General features: G+C 36.0%; 1 protein-coding gene across 12 annotated transcripts in view; it reads left to right on the top strand.

The window, feature by feature from the left end:
• SHOC2 (SHOC2 leucine rich repeat scaffold protein) overlaps window positions 1-23759 on the top strand; it is an 85035-nt gene that overhangs the window by 1872 nt on the left and 59404 nt on the right. For 6 of the 12 annotated variants that reach the window (XM_060404459.1, XM_060404460.1, XM_042238600.2 and 3 more), the window contains exon 2: window positions 1285-1378. The exons of 4 other annotated variants lie outside the window; for them this stretch is intronic. The gene's annotated coding sequence lies outside the window, so the exon portion shown is untranslated. 2 more of the 12 variants (XM_060404461.1, XM_060404464.1) reach the window with 2 other exon arrangements.

Here is a 23759-nt window from a genome sequence, read left to right on the forward strand (position 1 = left end):
AGTTGGAAAGAAGATGCTTTTGTGTGTGTGTGTCTGTGTGTGTTTAAGCTTTCAGCCCTTTCAGTTGGTGATTTGATTTTCTTGTCTGTTGCTTTGTATCTATAATGGGGGTGATGAGAATAAAAGAGGAAGCAATATTTTGCAATCTACCCAAAAAATGTTTTCTAAGTCTCTAGGGATGCTGAAGCAAAATTGTGTTGCAGATGTGGACTGCATAGTATTTGCCTCCCTCATGATAAGTACCACCACCAGTCTATATCTAAGCTTACACCTGTGCATCGTTGTACAGTTCTTCGTAAATGTCAGCACTTTCTCGTTACTCAGTACTCAGGAGTAATGGATAGTTGTATCTAAAACTATTTTTTGTTAGGTTTTCAGAATCTTAGAGTACACTTGTGTCACCAAGTATTTTTTACAGCATCAACCCTGAAAGATTGGCTTAAAGACCTCAGTTTATTAGTTGCTAATCTCTACCCTCACCTTTACATGCTGTAGCCCTTGTAACTGTTTGTTACTATGTATTTGAGGAGATTTAGCTATTGAGTACAATTTGTGACATTCACCAAGCTTACAGTTCATAGTTTGAATTTGTTAAGTGTTTATGTTTTCTGTGTGACAGTGACAAGAATTATTAGGAATAATTATGTAAAGGACCATTCCCTACCTACATAAGGATCTTAGACTGAATATGATAATCTTTTGAATACTAATTTGGACCTCAGGCACACTGTAAAAGTTTTAATTATGCATATGCATTTAAAAATAGACCACAGAGAAATAAAGGCTTTGTCTAATGGTTTAAATGTAACATAAAGCTGGCATATAAAACTATATTCTTGAAATGCCAGTTTGGAAATAACGGACATGGCCTATCTCTAAGGTTACTAGTTTTTCCCAGCATTTGTTCAGTTTTTAAAAAACACATTGATCTCAGGTTGGCATTTGTTTTCTGATTTCTGATTGTTGATACAATTTTTCAGCTGTTTTTAAGAATTTTCTCTTTTATTTGTTATGAATGGTAATGGATTAAAGAATGATGTTAAGAAATACATTAATAATTTGCAGCTGAGGTGTTTTGTTTTTTTGAGTTTTTAAGCTACCATATTCAGAAAGTTGATCAGAACTGTTTGGATAATGGTAACAAGTAAGACACAGCAACTTGTGAACTAGAAACCAGTCAGAAATTTGAAACATTTCACTTTTCAAACAGAACATTAAAATCATAAATTCTTTTGTTATGCTGGCTGGAATTACACTTTTTGAATTTTTTTTTGGTTTCTTCAGTGGCTTGGGAGAGGGCTTCTCCCATATTCAAGAGAGATAATAAACTGGAATTCTAGGTGGAATGCTCCCAAAGATGGCTTCTGAATAACTGCTGGTATGTTTTTTTTGCCTTGCTTTACCTGTATGGATTTTGAGGGCAAGCGTGAAAATTGAAATTCCTTGTTATCCAGGCAGTTAAATTGCAGTCATATTTGTTTTAAAAATATGCTGTATTATCAATATTTGTTGTGTAATTTAATATTTCTGTAAGACTTGTATTCTTTAAACAGTTTAAATAGTTTTTAGATTTTAAATATCATATGAGAAAAGAATATCAGAATCTGTTGTGGTTTTTTTTCTTTAAACTGAAAAATATACACTAACCTGGGCATGCAGATATAAGGATGAATTTCTTTGGAGGTTGAAGATTAAATGAAAGACTATATCTTCATAGGATTCAGTTCACTCTATCGTTTGTGTATTTTCATGAATGAAAAAGCATAGAATAAATGCTTATAGTAATTTTAAAAAATCACAAGACCAAAACACTCTCAAAACAATAAAAAACAACAAAAGAAAAACAAGTTGACTCCTGTCCTTCAGTGAGTTCTGAGGTTCTATAACTTGGGCTTAGTGAAGGTATTCTTGAACTGGATTATAAGATATCAATTAGGAGAGGAAACTTAGATATAAAACTTTGATATTTCCTAATAAGATCCGTGGGGAATTCATAAATACTTTGTTATAGATGAATTAGAAATGGGCTGTAATTTAGCAGCAGAATGATAAAGTACTTCTATGGGATACTTGAAAAAGTACTGCAAATAAATTTGTTGCTATTTTTGCTTATTATTTGACTTGTATTTCTTGCATTACATATTTCGTATTAGGCATATATAGGTCAGGTTTGCTATTCTTGTCTTCTGAATTTTACATTGTATCAAGGTTGTGTACTATATATCTTTCTGGAAATATTTTTTTCTGTTAAATTTTGTATTTTACTATCAACTCTGACTTTTAAAATACTAAAATTTCTGTCACAAGTTGGCCTGTAGTGTGCTTCAAGTATTGGAGTGCTCTGAAATGTAATTGTCAACCAGTGCAGGTAGAAAAGAACATGCGTAAGTCTAAGAAACTGATTCATATTCTCAAATATGTAGTTGCATTATTTTAACATAATGTTTCTTCTTTGGCATTTTCTCCTGGTTCCCAGTTTTTTAGCACATCATCTTTAACTCAGCAAATCAAAGTTCTAATGTATGAAAAGCATATTCTAATTGCAGAGGGCTCTTCAGCTTTTGAGATGTTGCTAACATATGTGCTTTTTGAGAAAGTATGATGTTCCCATTATCAAGATTTAAAGAACTAATTAGATTATTTCACACTATGTATCTCATTCCAACTTTTGTAAATATCGTAACTGGTCACAGAAAGTAGTTCATGCTAGAAAAGGTTAAAGTTTCTTTTATTGGAAATAATGAACATATTGCTTGAAGCTAAAACATTAAAAGAGGGTATGATTTGTTCCTATGTGAAAGACTACTCTGAAATATTTTGGGTTGTCTATTTTCTAATGTTCATAGCACTGTGAACACACAATTTAAGCATCTTATTTGCCCCCAATTTATAAATCTTGCAAGTTTAGTTAAGTAATTTCACCATTGACAGATAAATATTTTTCTTTTAGTTTTTCTAATGCCTTGTAGGTAGAAATGATGTGTTCTGACATGGATGATGTCTAGAATTTGGAGTTAATTTCATCAGTTAAATTTGGGCTTTCTCTGTTTCCAGTTTTGTGTTGTACAACACTGCCTTCAGGACTTTCACAATTTTGCAGATAGTTTTTAATTAACCTTTGAATTTTGTTGTGTGAGTGTTTCTCACTGGTTTCACACTCACTAATGTCACAGACCTCCTGAATGCTGTGTGTCCTGGTCTGTGAAGGCATAGAGATAAAGGTGCTGTTTCCTGCTTTCAGTAAGTTCATGGTTTGTTGCATGAAGGGGACAAACAGTAGCGAATTGTTTTGCAGTGTGACAAGTGCTTTGGTAGCAGTATACACTGAAGAACTCAGATGGATTAATTCAGACTGCATGTATAATCAACAGTGCTTACTGAAGGATACAACCTGAATTATCTTGAGGAATAAGTTGGATGGAGGGTAGAAAAAGCATAGACGTTAGAGATGTTAAGGTCCATTTGGAGAATTGCAGGGAATAACAATTTGGAGTCCATCTATGACCTAATGTTAATATTTTAAGTGATACAGTAGGCTTTCATTAAAGTTATTATTTTTAGAGATTGTATGCCTTTTGTGCCTCATTTAATTTGAGGCTTGAACTGTGGATCTGCATTAATGTTAGGAATCTGCTCCAAATTATCATTTAAAATTTTTAACTAAGTATATTTTCATGGTTAAATAGAAGAAGAACGTATCAGCCTAACGTGAAATAATTCTGAAGCATGGAACTTGGATAATGATAAAATGTTTCAAAATCATATTTAAATATATTTTTCTCATATCATACTTAAATATATTTTTCTCAGCCTTCATGTATCATGTTAAGAGTAACACTTATGAATTTCCTTCCTTAGAACTCATGGTGAGTTATTTTGCAGATATTTAAAATGCACTCTTCTGAGAACATTAAAAATAGTCTCTTTCCATACTTATTCAGAGTGCCACTCTTTGCTTAAAAGTCAGACTGTATGATCAGTAGTTATATCCTGGTAGCCTGCTAGAAGTTTTTGTATGCCTTTAAAAGTTTTTTAAGATTTAAAAGTTCTCTGAACTTGACTATTAAAAAGTAATTTTTCATGCAGTATGATTTAATACTTACTTGAGGATGAAATGAAGGCTCTTCAGCTCTCCCAGGGTGCCGTAGTTTCCCATTTTAAAAATTCTCATACTTGGCTTTTTTTCAGTCCTTCCTGTTGGGGCTTCCTTGATAGCTCTGCTGGTAAAGAATCTGCCTGCAGTACGGGAGACCCCGGTTCTATTCCTGGGTCAGGAAGATCCCCTGGAGAAGGGATAGGCTACACACTCCAGTATTGTTGGTTGAGCTTCCCTGGTGGCTCAGACAGTAAAGAATCTGTCTGCAATGTGGGAGGCCTGGATTTGATCTCTCGGTTGGAAAGATCCTCTGGAGGAGGGCATGACAACCCACTCCAGAATTCTTACCTAGAAAATCCCCATGGACAGAAGAGAATGGCAGATTATAGTCCATGGGGATCACAAAGAGTCGGACATGACTGAGCCACTAAGCACAGCAATCCTTTCTGTTATTTTCATTATAGAAATCTGAGAAATTCCTTTTTAAATGTTTCACATTTTAGCAATTCCCATATAAATGTTATAACATCTCACTTATCTCAAGGTTATCTTTTAGGAAACTAAAACTTTCTGGTGTCATCTTGGATACAACCCCATGCTCTCTTAACCTGGCTAACCTCCTAATTGCTGGTCAAACCCCAATATCACATCTTTGGGGAAGCCTTTGATCTCTAGTTAGATTCTCCTGTTTTAAGGTCTCCCACCTGTTATTTCCTTTTTATAATACTCATCATTTTTGTAATGATGTGTTTAATGTCTTTGTCTTTTTTGCATTACTGTAAGCTTCATGATGAACATCAAGTATTTCTGTGCTCTTTACTACCATTTCTCCACTACACAATGTCTACCTTGTAAGGCTTCTAATAGAAAATTTGTCTAGGGCCTCCAAACAAACAGGCCAAAAAGGACAAAGATGTCATAGTGCTTTTGCTCTTAAACACATTTTCTGCTCTTAGAACCCCCTAGGCCTTAATTGAGGGATCTTTAAAATTTTATAATGTACAATTATTTTAAAGTTTGGTAGCCAAATGTAGAAAGGACTAGGGTACTCCTAGAGGCCTTATGAAAGTTGAAAATAAGAGCAAGGGTAAAGTACTTAAAAAGCAGACGTAAGACATTAAAAAATATCAGTGTAAGGCAAATTAATGTGATAAATACTTAAAATCTTTTAAGATGCCATTTATTTTATATGTAGAATAGTATAGCAAAAATGATGATGTAAGGTCATGACAAAGGTATTAGTTGCTGTTGGTAAATTTTGATAATGACACAGGAGCAGATATTATATTTCAGAAAGGTTTCCATCTAAAATGATAACAAGTTTTAATGTTAGCCTTTTGTTATTGGGAAGATTTGCTTAATGAGATGAAACATAGTAGATATTATAAGTATTTATTAAGTAAAATTACATTGAAGAAAATAATCGAAAGTCCTGATTCAGTGCAGTATATTATTACTGCCTTAAAAGTTTTTATACCCACCGTGTGTTTCTTAGTGTACTGAGGTACGAAATATGTAAAACTGAGTAACAACATGTTTATCAGTTTTGAATGAAAACATACCTGTTGCAGTGATATGACAGAATGACATAAAGCAACTTTTAAACTGTTAAAGAGAGTAGTGGTTTAGTTGCTAAGTCGTGTCTGACTTTTGTGATCCCATGGACTGTAGCCTGCCAGGCTCCTCTGTCCATGGGATTCTCCAGGCGAGAATACTGGAGTGGGTTGCCATTTCCTTCTCCAGAGGATCTTTCCTACCCAGGAATTGAACTTGGGTCTTCTGCATTGCAGGCAGATTCTTTACCAACCGAGCTATGAGGGAAGTCCTTAAACAGTAAGTTTTCTTGTTAATTTTTGGCCTTTTTGGTAACCTAGACTGGAAAAATTAGATTGGAGGTCATAATTACTTGTTTTAGAAGTCTGTAGAATGTTGCATCTTGGATGACCTGAAGTATATTATTTTTAATTCAGCTTTGTTCTTTTTATGTCTTCTGGGATAAAGAATTTGATATTTCACTTAAAGGGCTTTAGTTCTGGTTCACATAAATTTATTGTCTTAGTTTTGTAATCTATTGTGTTCTCTGACTATATAAGGATAGGTAAAAGAGCTGGTTATTCCTTATTTTGTTGCTAAAACAAATATTGGTTTATCTACCATGTGTTAATTACAGTTTTAAAGTCATAGAAATGGGATACTTATATACCAGGCAGCTGAAAATAGTAAGGTTTTATGATTTAATTTTGAAAACATTTATTTCTGTACTTTGGAAGTAGGGATTTGAAATTCTTAATACTAGAAATATGGCCTAGTTTCAGAACACCCACTAAGCAACTGTGGAAACTCAGCATGCTAAATGGCTTATAGTGCTGCAGTATTCTTTAATTTATCCCACCTCCTGTTATATAATAGCTTATAGTAGTACACACAGAACATGAGTATTTAGGACAAGAACAAAGTGTATTGAAGGTCCAGAACGTGAGACTGTGTTGGGCTTTGGATTGGGCAGGAAAGACCTAAAGATGATCAAATATAATGATGGTCAATGGGTGAGTCAGTGACATAAATCAGTTAATGTTTTAGGTTGCAGATAAGGCATGAAAAGCAAAAATTGTTTTGGGACTTGAGAACAATGATTCTTTAAAATGGAGTCACAGTTTTTGAAACAAACAGTTAATTCTATTAAAATTTATTAATATTTTTATTTAAAAAGTTGACAACTCTTGTGAAATTGTCATGATGCTTGTGTACAGGACTAAGTATTTCAATGTAAATAATTTTATACATTTCCCCCAGAATGTTGTGCAACCCTACTGTTGCAGCATTGTATCAGACTGTGAGAAATAGATACTGAAACTGATTAGAAACTAACTGTAAAGCATGAAACTAGTTTATATCCATTATTCAGGATAGTATACTGTCAAGGGATTTTATAAAACATACTTTTTACCAGCTTATTTTGTTAATTAAAAAAGGTACTGAGTTGATCTATGCTAATTATTATTATCAGACAAATGGATTTTAGAGTTAAATGTTTCAGTTTAAAGATTTTGTGATATGAGAAAGGAAGGACTTAATAAATTTGCTTTTAAAGTCAGCTATGTAATTTTTATAGAGTTAGCTCTGTGAATAATGCTTTAATGCATGACTAATTGTCTACATGCAAAAATAAACTTATCTGGCCTCTCTTCAGTTGGAGCTCACTTACACCTGATATTTACACACACACACACACACACACACACACACACAAACACACACACACACATTATGCTAATTGATACTTTTATAATGACCCTGTAGTAAGATCTTGAAGATTTTTGTTTTATCAAAGAGTTAAAATTAAGTTTCATATAATTGAAGTTGTAACCTAGTCCTTCTCCAGGGGATCTTCCCGACCCAAGATTTAAACCAGGGTCTCCTGCATTGCAGGCAGATTCTTTACCAGCTGAGCCACCAGGGATGCCCATTATGTTCAAATTCTTTGAAAATGAATAATCCACAAAGGTAGATCATGTGTAAAAATAACAAATAATTTCTTAATTGATACATCTTTTTTCTGACCATATCATTACCCAGGTTTTATAACTAAGTTTGATAATATTTGAGTTGCTTCCGAGAGTAATTGAAATTAAGTATGGCCAAATAATGTCTTTTTTTTTTTTCTGGCATAATTTAAATAATAAATCAATTGCTACCTGCAAATTACTAAATGATTTACATTTTTATGATGTAAGAATTTTTTACATTAAAGCTTCTGTAAACTATGTGGGACTCATATTTTGCAGTTATAGTCACACAGTAGTAGATAGTACATCTAACCAGTTGGGAACTGGTTAGATTTAATATGTTAAATTGCAAAAAAAAAATTTTTTTTTAATATATATTCAAATCTATAAGCATGGGCTGCCTTTCCATATTTAGAGTAGGTTCTTATGGGAGAAAATCTTTATTAACCTTAAGTTAAATTGGGCTTGACTGTTCCATGTTTTTCTTTTGATCTTGTATGAGGAAGACTTTTGCTTTGGGGCATTTTTTAAAATGTAATACAGAGATAATGAGATTATATTATTAAGGCCCCCAAATGTAAATTCTGTTTTAACAGCTGTTAGGATGAATAGATAAATAACTGAGCATACTGGTCTTCATCTGAATAGTCTAAAAAGTGAACTATAGGAATATGAGAAAAACTTTGTTTTACAATAAAGGCAACTTATTAAATACTGACTCTTAAATGTAATATACCTGCCTTGAGACCACACTCCTTTAATCTTGCTGTGTGTGGTAAATTTATTTTTGTTTATATTTTTTTCCTGACAGTTTCTGATAGTTTATAGAATGAGTAATGGACAGACTTTATGATCAGATAAGATCTAGTGAAGAAATATGTGGTTTTATACACACAAAAAGCAATTAAGTGAGATTAATTTTTAGCTTAAAAGTACTGAAAATCAAATTCTAAGTTGAAGATACTTTTAAAGTACTGTAGTCACCTTAGTGCATATAACCTAAGATAGCAATTACATTTTATCTCGTTTGCTTTACACTGATAATTAGGTAACCAACTTTTTGATTTATTGCCAATTAGCCCATGTTAAAGAGTAAGTGTCCTTTGAGAATACTTAGGTTCTGTGTGACATGTTTTGAGTTCCTGGGAAAGAAAGGCTGTTAAAGCAAATATTCACAAATCTTTTTTTTTTTTAAGACTGTGTGGCCTAAGAACTTTTCAGATTAAGTTTGATCAAGATATGACATTTATTATTATATCTTAGTTATATTGAGACATTTGAATTCCCCCTATCCTACCTCTTCCTTTTATTTTGCTGGAGAATCTTAACAATTTATGTATATAGTGAAGTGTTGTACAAGAGAGCTGTAATCTCAATTATGGCTTGACTTTTAGGTTGAGTAAACAGATTTTCAATTCTTTGCTCAAAACTTTTGTTTGCTCAGAATCAAAATTACATAATAAATCTGTGCTTTCCCATAAGAAGGAACACCAGATTTCTTGAAAAACTCTCATGTATTTGTTACTGTATAAAATTTAGTTTCTGTGCATGTTAGTCCAAACTATTGCACCTTGCCTCTTTAGAAAAGGGGGGAAAATGAATTTAGAGATGCTATAAGTTGTGCACTCTTGCCTTGATTCTAATTAACATGGACTAATATAGAACAATTTATTTAGAGCTATTTCTTTAGCCTACATAAAAATTAATTCTTGCATCATGTTCATTCATGCTGCTTAAGGCAGTGTTTTTCCATTTCTCTCTGAACAGTAACGTTCCTTTGAACATGTTAATTTTGGGTACTTTCTCAATCTTTGGTCTTCCAGTTTTGAAGATTCCGTTTTTAACTAGAATTACAAAAATACATAGCTTTATGTGATTTGGAGGGGAGAGCAGTTTATTTCTTTCAGCTAGTAAAAGAATATAAGGAGCATTTCAGATCTTTATAAACAAAGGAAAATAGTTGAAATCTTGTCATTTTAGTTATTCATTAAAAAATCTGAGTGATTTAATTTTAAGTTGAGTATAGGGGAATATGCAGTGAGATAAGATTTTTGTCTTTGCTTATTCAACTGGTTTCAGCAAGTGTTTACTACATGCCTATTGTGTGCTTAATAAAAAGTTCATAGTGCTTTTGAAGTTGTAAAGTACTTTAGAGGAAAACTGTAGGAAGGCTGCTATTTAGTAGGGTAGATAAAGCCCAAGTTAACAAATACTCAACAATTCTTTCAATAAATTAAACTGTTAGGTATTATTTTATAACTATTGGAATAAAACTGAAAAAGACAGTAAGCTCCCTGTTTTCCCACTGCTTTAAATGAGGGAGTGAAATAGCTAATCTGACAAGTATGATACAGTGTGAAAAATACTCTTGATAGGGGAAGTTTTAAGTGGGAGCACAGAGAGGGGAGACAGTATTCAGAAATGCTTTTGAATAGTCAGGAAGGACTCCCCTGATCTTTAAACTGTGATCTGAAGGGTGCATGGAGCTAGCTCAGTGAAGAACTGTAAACCTGTTTGTATTGTTGTTCAGTTGCTCAGTCATGTCCGACTCTTTGCAGCCCCATGGACTGTATAGCACACCAGGTTTCCCTGCCCTTCGCTATTTCCCTGAGTTTGCTCAACCCCATGTTCGTTGAGTCGATGATGCCATCCAGCCGTCTCATCCTCTGTCACCCCCTTCTCCTGCCCTCAGTCTTACCCAGCATCAGGGTCTTTTCCAGTGAGTCAGCTCCTCGCATCAGGTGGCCAAAGCATTGGAGCTTCAGCATCGATCCTTGCAAACCATATTCAGGACTGATTTCCTTTAGGATGGACTGATTTGGTCTCCTTGCTGTCCAAGGCATGCTTCAAGAGTCTTCTCCAACATGACAGTTTGAAAGCCTCAATTCTTCATCGCTCAGCGTTCTTTATGGTCCAACTGTCACATCTGTACATGACTACTGGAGAAACCATAGATTTGACTAGAAGGACTTTTGTCAGCAAAGTGATAAATATAAATATACTGATAAATATAAATATATAAAATATTTTATACTTTATAAATATACTGTCTAGGTTTATCATAGTTTTTCTTCCAAAGAGCAAGTAACTTTTAGTTTCATGGCTGCTGTCACCATCCACAGTGATTTTGGAGCCCAAGAAAATAAAGTCTGTCACTGTTTCCATTGTTTCCCCATCTATTTGCCATGAACTGATGGCACCAGATGCCATGATCTTAGTTTTCTGAATGTTGAGTTGTAAGCCAACTTTTTCACTCTCCTCTTTCTCTTTCATCAAGAGGCTCTTTAGTTCTTCTTTGCTTTGTGCCATAAGGGTGGTGTCATCTGCATATCTGAGGTTATTGATATTTCTCCTGGCAATCTTGATTCCAGCTTGCTTGCACTTCCTCCAGCCCAGCATTTTCCATGATGTACTCTGCATATAAGTTAAATAAGCAGAGTGACAATATACAGCCCTTACATACTCCTTTCCCAGTTTTGAACTAGTCCATTTTTCCATGTCTAATTCTGACTGTTGCTTTTTGAACTGCATACAGGTTTCGCAGGACGCAGGTCAGGTGGTCTGGTATTCCCATCTCTTTCAGAATTTTCCACAATTTGTTGTGATCCACACAGTCAAAGGCTTTAGCATAGTCCATGGAACAGAAGTAGAAGTTTTTCTGGAATTCTCTTGCCTTTTTTATGATCCAGCAGATGTTGGCAGTGTGATCTCTGGTTCCTCTGCCTTTTCTAAATCCAGCTTGTACATGTGCAAAATTCTCTGTTCATGTACTGTTGAAGCTTAGCTTGAAGGATTTTGAGCATGACCTTGCTAGCATGTGAAATGAGTGCAGTTGTGAGGTAGTTTGAACATTCTTTGGCATTGCAGTAACCTTTTCCAGTCCTGTGACCACTGGTGAGTTTTCCAAATTTGCTGGCATATTGAGTGCAGCACTTTAACAGCATTGTTTTTTAGGATTTGAAATAGCTCAGCTGGAATTCCATCATCTCCACTAGCATTGTTTATAGTAATGCTTCCTAAGGCCCATTGTTTTCCTCTGTTTCTTTGCATAGTTCATTTAAGAAGGCTTTCTTATCTCTCCTTGCTATTCTTTGGAACTTTGCATTCAGATGGATATATCTTTCCTCTTCACTTGCCTTTCGTTTCTCTTCCTTTCTCAGCTATTTGTAAGGCCTCCTCAGACCGCCATTTTGCCTTTTTGCATTTCTTCTTGGGGATGGTTTGATCACTGCCTCCTGTAGAGTGTCACAAACTTCCATCCATAGTTCTTCAGGCACTCTATCAAATGTAATCTATTTGAATCTGTTTGTCACTTCCACTGTATAATCATAAGGGATTTGATTTACATCATACCTGAATGGCCTGGTGGTTTTCCTTACTTTCTTCAATTTAAGCCTGTTTTTTGCAAGAAGGAGTTCATGATCTGAGCCACAGTCAGCTCCTGGTCTTTTTTTGTGCTGACTGTTTGGAGCTTCTCCATCTTCAGCAGCAAAGAATATAATCCATCTGATTTTGGTATTGACCATCTGGTGATGTCCGTGTGTAGAGTTGTCTGTTGTGTTGTTGGAAGAGCATGTTTGCTATGACCAATGCGTTATCTTGGCAAAACTCTGTTAGCCATTGCCCTGCTTCATTTTGTATGCCAAAGCCAAACTTGCCTGTTACTCCAGTTATCTCTTGACTTCCTGCTTTTGCATTCTAGTCCCCATGATGAAAAGGACACTTTTTGTTTGTTTTAGTTCTAGAAGATCTTGTAGGTCTTCATAGAACCGTTCCAATTCATCTTTGGCATAGTGGTTGGGGCATAGACTTGTATTACTGTAATATGAATGGTTTGCCTTGAAAACGAACTGAGATCATTTTATGCTGGTTTATGATCAAATGAAATAGCTCCTGTAAAGTCTTAGGGACAAGAGCTAGCAGAACTTGGGGGATTGGAAAGAAGTGTATGTGACTAGAGGACAAGGTGGGGAATGTTGGAGTTGTGGCTGAAGTCAGGGGCCAGATCATGAAAGGCTTGAGAATTATTGCTAAGAATCTTGGATTTTATCTTGAGGGCTGTGTTTGTGAGACCACCCCCTTTCCCATCCAGGTGTTTTAATTTGGACAGTTGGTCGATTAGATTTGAGTATTTGAAAAGAAAGAAAGTGAAGTCGCTCAGTCATGTTCACCTCTTTGTGACCCCATAGACTATAGCTTGCCGGGTTCCTTCATCCATGGGATTTTCCAGGCAAGAATAACGGGAGTGGGTTGCCTTTCCTTCTCCAGTAAATCTTCCTGACCCAGGGATGGAACCTGGGTCTCCCACATTGCAGGCAGACTCTTTACCATTTGAACCACCAGGAAATCCCTGAGTATTTGAAAGATTACTTTAATTACAATGTAGTGATTAGAATAAGAATAAGGTTGGGAGTGGATGCTTGAGACCAGTTACAAAGCTATTACAGGAGAATGTTCAGTGTACCTGGCTCAGCGTAGTGGCATTGAGAATGAAGAGAAGTTGAAGAGTCAGGAGTAATTTTATGGGAAGAACGAGTAGGATTTAGTGATTGTTAGGATATGAAAGATGAAGGAGAGAGAGGAGTCAGTATGACTTTAGGATTCCTGGCCCTCTCCCACTCTTATAGTTGATCTCTTCTTAGGTGTTGTCTCTTTAAGAAGAAGCCTTTCCAAGGCTCTTAAGTGCCTTTGTGCTTCAACAGTTCTTAACCACAGTTTTTGCCTTTACACTTGTTTGTTAGCTTACAGGTAAGGATAATATGCTTTATTACATGGTTGCATACTTGGCACCTTATGCAGTTCATGGCATTTAGTATATTTTAAATGCTGACTGAATGAAACTATAGTTTTTATATTTATAAAAATTGAAATATTCATATTTGAAGAAAAAGCTGGTTTCTGAACTGCCAGTATTCAGAAATTTGGTTTTATAACTTCAATATGAATCAGATCACTCCAGGCACTTTTGAATATCTCTTGTAAGAGCAGTGTACATTACAGTTCAGATCTGAAGTATTGGCTGTATTTGGTTCCTCATGAACTATTGTGGACTAATTTAATTAGGTTTGATTATTATGTCGCCCTCCTCTAGTATTGTATGTTAGAGTTTTCTTTGTCAGTTTAAAAGTGAACATAACCGAACTATCATCCTCTGTTTCAAAATGAACATAGCTTTTTCTTTCCCCTCTCACTGATTATAAAAGGAGGGAATTCTTGTATATATTTTAAAAAATGATACAAAGATAAATAAAAGTGAAAGCCATTCTTATAACCAAGGATAAACATTGCTATCATTTGATTAAGACTTTACGATTTTTAGATATATGTGTATATGAACAATATCATTAAGTTAAAAAATTGAGACAAGAAATACTTTATATATATAATTACCTATATGTGCACACACACACACATATATATCCTTCATAGGAAGAATTCTCATAACTAGTATATAGTCAAGTAACTCAATAGTAGTGGAATGCTAAACTTAAATTCCTGCAAGCGATCAGGCAGGTAACATAAATGAGTGAACTCAGTAGGGATTATATATGAGATTGTTGAGTTGGAGAGCACCGTGTGGGCACAACTTCTGTTCACCACTAGTTGGTTTTTGTCATTAATAAATGTTGACCCAGTGATACCCACATTTAAAAATTTTTTTTAAATGAGAAGTAGTAGTCTGAATTTGTATGTGAAACTTCCAGTGATTGCTACTGCTACTAAGTCACTTCAGTCGTGTCCGATTCTGTGTGACCCCATAGACGGCAGCCCACCAGGCTTCTCTGTCCCTGGGATTCTCCAGGCAAGAATACTGGAGTGGGTTGCCATTTCCTTCTCCTCCAATGATTAAATATTGGCAAATTAAGAAAAATTAAAACCATGATGAGTATTATACATAATGTAGCTATAGTCTGTATTTTGCCTGAATACCGCAAACAGTGGAAGAATGGAAAGATTTCTTCACCATCACTAATCAAAGAAATACAGATTAGATAATATGTCATTTTTCATATATCAGATTGATAAAAATGAGAAAGAATAATGATTGTCAAGATTGAAAGAGTGTAGATTTATGCATTCTCTTTGGAAGAAGATGGTTTAGAACTACTTATACATATTTTAGTGCTTCTCTGGTGGCTCAGCCGGTAAAGAATCTGTCTGCAATGCAGGATACCAGGGTTCAGTTCTTGGATTGGGAAGATCCCCGGGAGAAGGGAATAGCAACCCACTCTAGTATTCTTGCTGAAAAAAAATCTATGGACAGAAGAGCCTGGTGGGCTATGGTCCAGAGGGTTGCAAAGAGTTGGACACAACTGAGCAGCTAACACTAGCATACATATTTCAAATGCACTTTAGTTTTGACTGAACAGTTCTGCTTTCAGGACCCTGCCTTATGGAAATACTGGTTCCTGTATATGAAGATTTATGTTCAGCGAAGCATTATTTGTGCTACCCACCCCCCCAGAAGGCAAATAGAAATAACCTAAATGTCAGTTGATAAGAAAATGATTAAGTAAATTATGGTGTAGTCATACCACAAATTATAACAATGAAAAGGAATGAAGGATATCTGTGTTCTTGTGTAGAAAGAGTCCATAGTTTGTTGTTGGTGTTGTTCAGTTGCTAAGTTGTGTCTGACTCTTTCTGACCCCATGTGTCCTTCACTGTCTCCCAGAGTTTGCTCAAATTCATGTCTGTTTGAGTCAGTGATGCTATCTAACCATCTTGTTTTCACTGCCCCCTTCTCCTTTTGCCTTCAGTCTTTCCCAGCATCCAGATCTTTTGCAGTTGGCTCTTCGCATCAGGTGGACAAAGTATTGGAGCTACAACAACAGGCCTTCCAATGAATGTTCAGGGTTGATTTCCTTTAGGATTGACTGGTTTGATCTTGCAGTCCAGGGAACTTTGAAGAGTCCATAATTTACTGTTCATCATTTATGTGCAAAATTGTAATTTTATACCTAAATTTATGTGTGTATGCTTATCATTATAAATGTCTGATACTCTATCGTGTGGCACCATAATTTATTGACACTGTTGATGTGCATGTAAGTTATTTCTAATGTTTGGTATTTATATGCACATTTCTTTGAACACTTTTTTGACGTTTGTATTTGTAATGTTGTCTCTAAAGATAAATTCCTTTTGTATATTATACAGTAACATATTAAATATCTGAGCTTTCATAGATACTTTGAAGAAGTACATTTGTCTCTGAGAGTTTGCTGTTTGTAACCTTAGATCTGAGTAAATGTACCTTAGGCATAGTGGTCAAAGAACTAATAAAAAAAATGGCACTGTGTTCAGTTATCTTAGATTCCTTAAGATTTTTAAGGGTAATTTAAGTACTGATTTCTGTCTGGTCAATATATGCTTATGATACAGAGTCCAAAAGATACAGACATAGGCAGCAAATATTTCTCCTACTCTGAGACTTCTGCCTAGTATTTCTTCTACAAAACCACTATCAGTTTTGTGTATACCTCTGTATTTTGTACATATAAGCATATATTTATATTTTCCCATAAATAGCACAATATGCTGTTCTACACTTGGGTTTTTCTCACTTATTTATAATTAATATAATATTTTTGCAGTGCTTTGTATGTTCTAGAGCCTGTTTTAATAAGCATTTTAGTACTTATTACTAATCTTCATCACAGTCTTCATGCCACATCTTGAGAGGTATGTAGTATTATTTTATCCTCCTCTTACAAAGAGATTAACTGAGGCATAGACACTTTAAGTAAAATGCTAGGTAGTTGGGGAACTGGAAATTGAATTCCAGCAGTCTGTCTACGGAGTTCTAACTATTACCCCGGAAGCTTTACTGTCTCAATTGTGTTCTACCAGTACATGGTTGTTGACCATTCTTTTTAGTAATTACAAAATATTTCATTGAATAAAAAATAATGTATATAACCATGGCCTTGGTGATGGGCATTTAGGTTATTTGAATATATTATTGTTTACATATAGTTCTATGGTGAATATCCTTGTGCCGATATAATCCCTGTGTCATTTTGAACATACAGAATCTGCATGTATTTCAATTTCATCCTTTCACATTTGGGCAGGATGAGGGTGAATCTAGTATTCACAGTTTTATTCTATTCTGTGATCTAATATCAGACTTTTTCCTTTAATGCGTGTGTTTTGTTCATCTGTGTTTATTATAGCTTTATGCTTATTTCCTCGTCTTTTATACCAAAGAGATTAAGATACAGATCAAGCTATAACTATTGAGGTGTACTTAAAGGTATAAAGCAGCATAAAGTATTGTGAAAGTGAAAGTATTAGTCACTCAGTCGTCTCTGACTCTTTGTGACCCCATGAACTGTAGCCCACCAGGCTCCCCTGTCCATGGAATTCTCCAGGCAAGAATACTAGAGTAGGTAGCCATTCCCTTCTGCAGGAGATCTTCCCAACCCAAGGCTTAAACCTGGGTCTCCTGCAGTGCAGGTGATTCTTTACCATTTGAGCCACCAAGGAAGCTCTAATATTTGGTAATATTCATCTATGAAGCTGTCTGATTCTGGACTTTTGTTGGTTGAGGATTTTTTGATTACTGATTTGATATCATTCCTGATAATTAGTCTGTTCATATTTTCTGTTTCTCCTTGATTCAGTTGTGAGAGATTATACATTTCTAGGAATTTGTCCTTTTTTTCCTGTGTTGTCCATTTTATTACCATATGATTGTTCATAGTAATCTCTTGTGATCATTTGTTTTTGTGGTGTTGGTTATAACGTCTTTTCCAATTTTTATTTTATTTATTTGGGCCCTCTCTGATGAGTCTGCTTAAAGGTTTAGCAACTTTGTTTATCTCTTCAAAGAACTCACTTTTAGTTTCATTGATCTTTTCCATTGCTTTTTTTTTTTTTTTTTTTGCTTTTTAGTCTCTGTTTCATGTATTTTTGCTCTGATCTTTATGATTTCTTTGCTTCTGCTGACATTAAGTAAGTAAATATGTATTAATTGCTCAGTTATGTCTGACTCTTTGGAATCCCATGGACTGTAGCCAGCCAGGCTTGCCTGTCCATGGGATTCTTGAGGCAAGAATGCTGGAGTGGGTTGCCATTCCCTTCTCCAGGGGATCTTCCTGACCCAGGGATTGAACCTGGGTCTCATGCATTGCAGGCAGATTCTTTACCATTTCTGAGCCACCAGACAATGGGTTTTGTTATTTCTTCTTTTTCTAATTCCTTCAAGTGTAAGGTTAGGTTGTTTGAGATTCTTAATGCAGCCTGAGATACGCTTGTATCACTGTTTCCCTCTTAGTGCATTTGCTATGTCCCATAGATGTTGGTTCAGTGTATTTTCATTTATCTGTTTCTTTTCTTTTTTAAAAAATTTTGCCTTGATTTCTTCAGTAATCCACTGATGTTTAGTGTGTTCAGCCTCCATGTATTTGTGTAGTTTTTTCCCCTTGTTGATTTCTATTCTCACAGCCTTGTGATTGTAAAAGTCGCTTGATATAATTTTAGTCTTCCTAAATTTACTGACTTTTTCTTGTGGCCTAGCTTATAGTCTATCCTGGAGAATGTTCATATGTGCTTGAAAAGAATGCTTATTCTGCTGCTCATGGATGGAATGTTCTCTATATATTGGGTTGGCTAAAAAGTTTTTTTTAGTTTTTAAGTAAATGATATATTTTTCATTTTCACCAAGAACTTTACAGAACAACATATTCATGATTTTGTTCCCCTACTTTCTGCCTTTTTTCAGGCAACTTCATAATTCCATCTTCCCAAAACTTTTTATCCTTTTGAGCAAAGAACTATTCAGGTGCCTTTTACGGTCTTCCAGGAAATTAAAGTTTTTTCCATTAAGAGAATTTGTAAAGGCCTAAATTAATAGAAATCCAAAGGAGCAATGTCTGGGGACTATGGTGGATGAATCAGAACTTCCCAGCCAAGCTGTAGCAGATTATATTTACTACTTTTGTCTTTTAAACTGTGGAAAATTCTTCAAGAGATGGGCATACCAGACCACCTGACCTGCCTCTTGAGAAACCTATATGCAGGCCAGGAAGCAACAGTTAGAACTGGACATGGAACAACAGACTGGTTCCAAATAGGAAAAGGAGTATGTCAAGGCTGTATATTGTCACCCTGCTTATTTAACTTATATGCAGAGTACATCATGAGAAACACTGGCTGGAACAAGCACAAGCTGGAATCAAGATTGCCGGGAGAAATATCCACAACCTCAGATATGCAGATGACACCACCCTTATGGCAGAAAGTGAAGACGAACTAAAGAGCCTCTTGATGAAAGTGAAAGAGGAGAGTGAAAAAGTTGGCTTAAAACTCAACATTCAGAAAACGAAGATCATGGCATCTGGTCCCATCACTTCATGGCAAATAGATGGGGAAACAGTGGAAAGAGTGTCAGGCTTTATTTTCTGGGCTCCAAAATCACTGCAGATGGTGACTGAAGCCATGATTAAAAGACGCTTACTCCTTGGAAGGAAAGTTATGACCATCCTAGATAGCATATTCAAAAGCAGGGACATTACTTTGCTAACAAAAGTCCGTCTAGTTAAGGCTATGGTTTTCCCAGTGGTCATGTATGGATATGAGAGTTGGAATGTGAAGAAAGCTGAGCACCAAAGAATTCATGCTTTTGAACTGTGGTGTTGGAGAAGACTCTTGAGAGTCCCTTGGACTTCAAGGAGATCCAACCAGTCCATCCTAAGGGAGATTAGTCCTGGGTGTTCATTGGAAGGACTGATGCTAAAGCTGAAACTCCAATACTTTGGCCACCTTATGTGAAGAGTTGGCTCATTGGAAAAGACTCTGATGCTGGGAGGGATTGGGGGCAGGAGGAGAAGGGGATGACAGAGGATGAGATGGCTGGATGGCATCACCAACTCGATGGACATGAGTTTGAGTAAACTCCTGGAGTTGGTGATGGACAGGGAAGCCTGGTGTGCTGCGATTCATGGGGTCACAAGGAGTCGGACACAACTCAGCAACTGAAATGAACTGACACGGTTTATCAGTGTGTTATATATTTTCCTTTACCAATGAGACTTTTCCTTTTGTAATTTTCATATTTCTAGTTGTGGCCTTTTGTTTAACATTTCTTACAAAACTGGTTGTGGTGTTGAACTCTTTTAGGTTGTGCTGATCTGTAAAACTTTTGCTCTTTCCTCCAAATCTGAATGAAAGCCTTGCTCAGGAGAGTATTCTTGATTGTAGATTTTTTTCTTTCATATTTTAAAATATATCATGCCTTTCTTTCTCTTCTGGTCTGTGGAGTTTCTGCTGAAAAACAGCTGGTAGTTTTATGTGTATAACTTGTTGCTTTCCCCTTGCTACTTTTAATATTCTCCCTTTATCTCTTTTGCTATTTTAATTACCAGGTATCTTTGATATCTTTGATGTGGTCCTCTTTTGAGTGATCCTGTTTAGAATTCTATGCTTTCTGGACCTGGGTATCTTGTTTCCTTCCCTAGGTTAGGGAAGTAGCCAACTGTTTTGTCCTCAGATATGTTCTCTTTGTCCGTCCCATCCCCCCGCCACCCCCACCCCATACACATTTCTGGGATCTCTGTATGTGAATGTTAGTATGCTGATGTTGTCCTAGAGGTTTCTTAGACTGTCAGTATTTCTTTTTATTCTTTTTTCTTTTCAGCTGTAGTGATTTTTGTTGTTGTTTTTAGCTCACTCCTTTTTTCCTTTTCATCATCTAATCTGCTGTTGTTTCCTTCTAATGTATTTATTTCACTTATGGTATTCTTCATCTCTGTTTGGTTGCCCTTCATATTTTCTAACTCTTTGTTAAATCTCACTGTGTTTATTCCTTCTCCCAAGTTCTTTGAGCATCTCATTACCGTGTACTCTTTATCGGGTAGATTCCTTATCTTCATTTAGTTCTTCTGGGGTTTTAACATGTTCCCCCTCATTTTGCCTGTTTTTGTGCTCAATTGCCTCTGACTCTTTGTGACCCCATGGACTGGAGCCTGTCAGGCTCCTCTGTCCATGGGATTGTCCTTGCAGGAATACTGGAGTGAGTTGCCATTTCCTTCTCCAGGGGATCTTCCTGACTGGGGGGATCGAACCTGTTTCTCCTGTATCTCCTGCATTGCAGGCACACTCTTTACCACTGAGCCACCAGGGAATCCCAGGTTCCTGCTTTTGTGTCTATTTATTCAATAGGTTGGTTACATTTCCTGATCTTGGAATAGTAGCCTTATATAGAAAATGTCTTATAGGTCCCCATAGCACACTCCTCTGTAGTCACCAGAGATTTAAGTTCCAAAAATGTCCTCTGTGTGAGTTCTTTTGGCCTTTGTGTTGTGGTGGGCTACCTTCTGTGGGTACACTGAGATGTGGCTGGCCTGGTTGGTTTTTGTGGAGGCTACTGGCAGCTGGTAGGTAAGGCTGGGTGCTGGCACATTTGGCTCCATGGACAGAGGAGTCCTGTGGTGGTGCTGGCCTGCCAGTGGGTGGGCTGAATCTTTACAGACTGGCTGTGGGGCCACAATAGTTCTGGAACTGATGTTGGCCCACTGGTGAGTGGGGCTGAGGCCCAGAGGATCTTGGGGCTTGTGCTGTCCATCAGTAGGTAAGCCTGAGTCCTGGTGCTAGTGCCAGCCTCCTGGTAGGTAGAGCTGGGTCCTGGAGTCTCTGATTGTGGGGTCTCAGGGTCCCAGACTTGGTGTTAGCCCATTGGTGGGTGGCACTGAGGCCCAGGAGGTCATAGTTTTTCTGTTTATCTTTTGGATGTTTGAATTATATTAACTAGTGTTTTCTTCAAGAGCAATTCATAGGAACAATAATCCTTCAGTTCTTACATGTTTAATAATATTTACCTGTTTTTATACTGAACTATATTGTTAGAACTCAGTATTAATTCTTGGTCGTATGTTTTTGTCCTTGAAGACTCTTTACAGTTGATCTACTGTTTTTGCCAGAGTCCCTCCTCCTGTTTGTTTTTAGGTAGCAGTGAGTTTGTGTAAATTCTCAAAGAATTCTCTTTGAATCCTTGAAGTACAATAGTTTCCCCCTTTAAAATCTATGTTTTTCTTTTTTTTCACTTTACAATATTGTATTGGTTTTGCCATACATCAACGTGAATCCGCCACAGGCATACATACACGTGTTCCCCATCCTGAACCCCCCTCTCACATCCCTCCCCATACCATCCCTCTGGGTCATCCCAGTGCACCAGCCCCGGGCATCCTGTATCATGCAAAAAATCTATGTTTTTCAATAGTACTTTTAACCAAATTCCTTTAGATCAGAAATTAGCTAGCAGATATGTACATTTAACATTAGAATACAGGATAGAGACTGAGTTAGGTTATAAGGCGAGTCAAATTTAATATAGCTAGAACTCCTCAAGTCTCTGAACATCCAGTTCCCCCCCTCACTTATGGGAATAATTTTCTTTGTCCTAGGCAGGAGATAAATAGTTAGAAAATAAGCATGTACTCTTTTTAAATTTTGTATTGGAATATGGTTGTTTTAAAATACTCTATAAATTTCTCCTGTACAGCAAAGTGAATCAATTATATGTACACATATATTCACTGTTAAGATTCTGTTCCCATATACATCATTACAGAGTATTGAGTAGAGGTCCCTGTGCTATGCAGTAGACTCTTTTTAGTTATCTATTTTATATATAGTAGTGTGTAGATGTCACTCCCAACCTCCCAATTTATCCCTCCCCCACTTCCCTCTTGGTAAATAAAAGTTTGCTTTCTATATCTGTGACTCTATTTCTGTTTTCTAAATAGGTTCATTTATACATTTTTTTTAAGGTTCCACATGTAGACAGTATCATATGCTGTTTGTCTTTGATTTTCTTCACTCACTATCTAGTTCTGTCCATGTCACTGCAAATGGCATTTTTCAATCTTTTCTATGACTGAGTAGTATTCCATTGTGTGCTATGTATTACATCTTCTATGTTGATGGACATTTAAATTGTTTCCATGACCTGACTAGCATGACTAGTGCTGCAGTGAACATCAGGGTATGTGTATCTTTTTGAATTACGGTTTTCTCCTGATACATGCCCAGGAGTGGGATTGCTGGATCCTGTGACACTATTACTAGAAGGGACTAGTCAGTACTAGTTTTTAATAATTAGTGCATGGGCCACAGATGTATGAGTCAGGCTCTTTTCTAAGTTGAGCTGTGTTATCACTTTCTAGTGGTCAGTTATTGAAACATTCATATATTCTATTAATGGAAAAGTGGAGCTAATTGGTTGTAGAGTTAAACTGTAAGGTACTGAATTAAAATTTATAAAATATATTCTTTTTATCATACTTTCCAGGAAGATACCACTCAGTAGAAAATAATTGAACTTGTTGAAAGTTATATGAATTATGTATTTAGGCATATAATAATACATTATTGGAAGAAATTTCTCATTTGCTCAGAAATTTCTCAATTGCTCAGATTTCTTAATAAACTACTAGTGTGATCTATATGGAGGGAGAATAATTTTGTAAAGATATTTAGATTTTCTACATTGGGTTTTTTAATTTAGCATTTCTTCAGACTGTAGAAAGCATTCCTACCTTTTAAAATCTTGCTCTGTTAAAAATTTTCCTTGATTCCTGTGTCAATCCTGATTATTTACATGGTTATGTATAACCCTTTAGTGTATTCTGAAATAGTATAGTGGTTATGACATGGGTTTTGGAGTTGGAACTGTGTTAGCCTTGTGACTTAGTCAATTACGGTCTCTGTGATCTTTGACAAGTTGTTTGATTACTCTTGAGCCTTCGTTTCCTTATCTATAAATGGACGTTAATCTGCCTCAGAATTGTTGCAAGGACTTCATGAGATAAGAGCTAAAAGCATTTAGCACTGTACCTGACAAGTAGTAAGTACTAAATAAACATTATCTGCTGCTACCTCTAGTGTTATTATTGTCAGACTCACACCATGCTGTTGGGCAGATAATTTAACTTCCATAAACCTTAGTTAACTCATCTGTTAATGAGAGTAACACTCCTGGGGTGCCTGCTTAACAGATGGTTACTTTGGAAATCAAATATAATCGTGTGATAGTAGTTTATAAATTTCTCAACCTATCTGAACAGAGGTAGCAAGTCTTGTGCCATTAGGACTGGGCAGGTAAAAGCAGAGGCAATGGAGATCTGCTTTTTGGGAAAGGGTTTAACTGA

This window comes from Ovis aries, chromosome 22, assembly GCF_016772045.2.
Source record: "Ovis aries strain OAR_USU_Benz2616 breed Rambouillet chromosome 22, ARS-UI_Ramb_v3.0, whole genome shotgun sequence".
Classification (NCBI taxonomy): domain Eukaryota; kingdom Metazoa; phylum Chordata; class Mammalia; order Artiodactyla; family Bovidae; genus Ovis; species Ovis aries.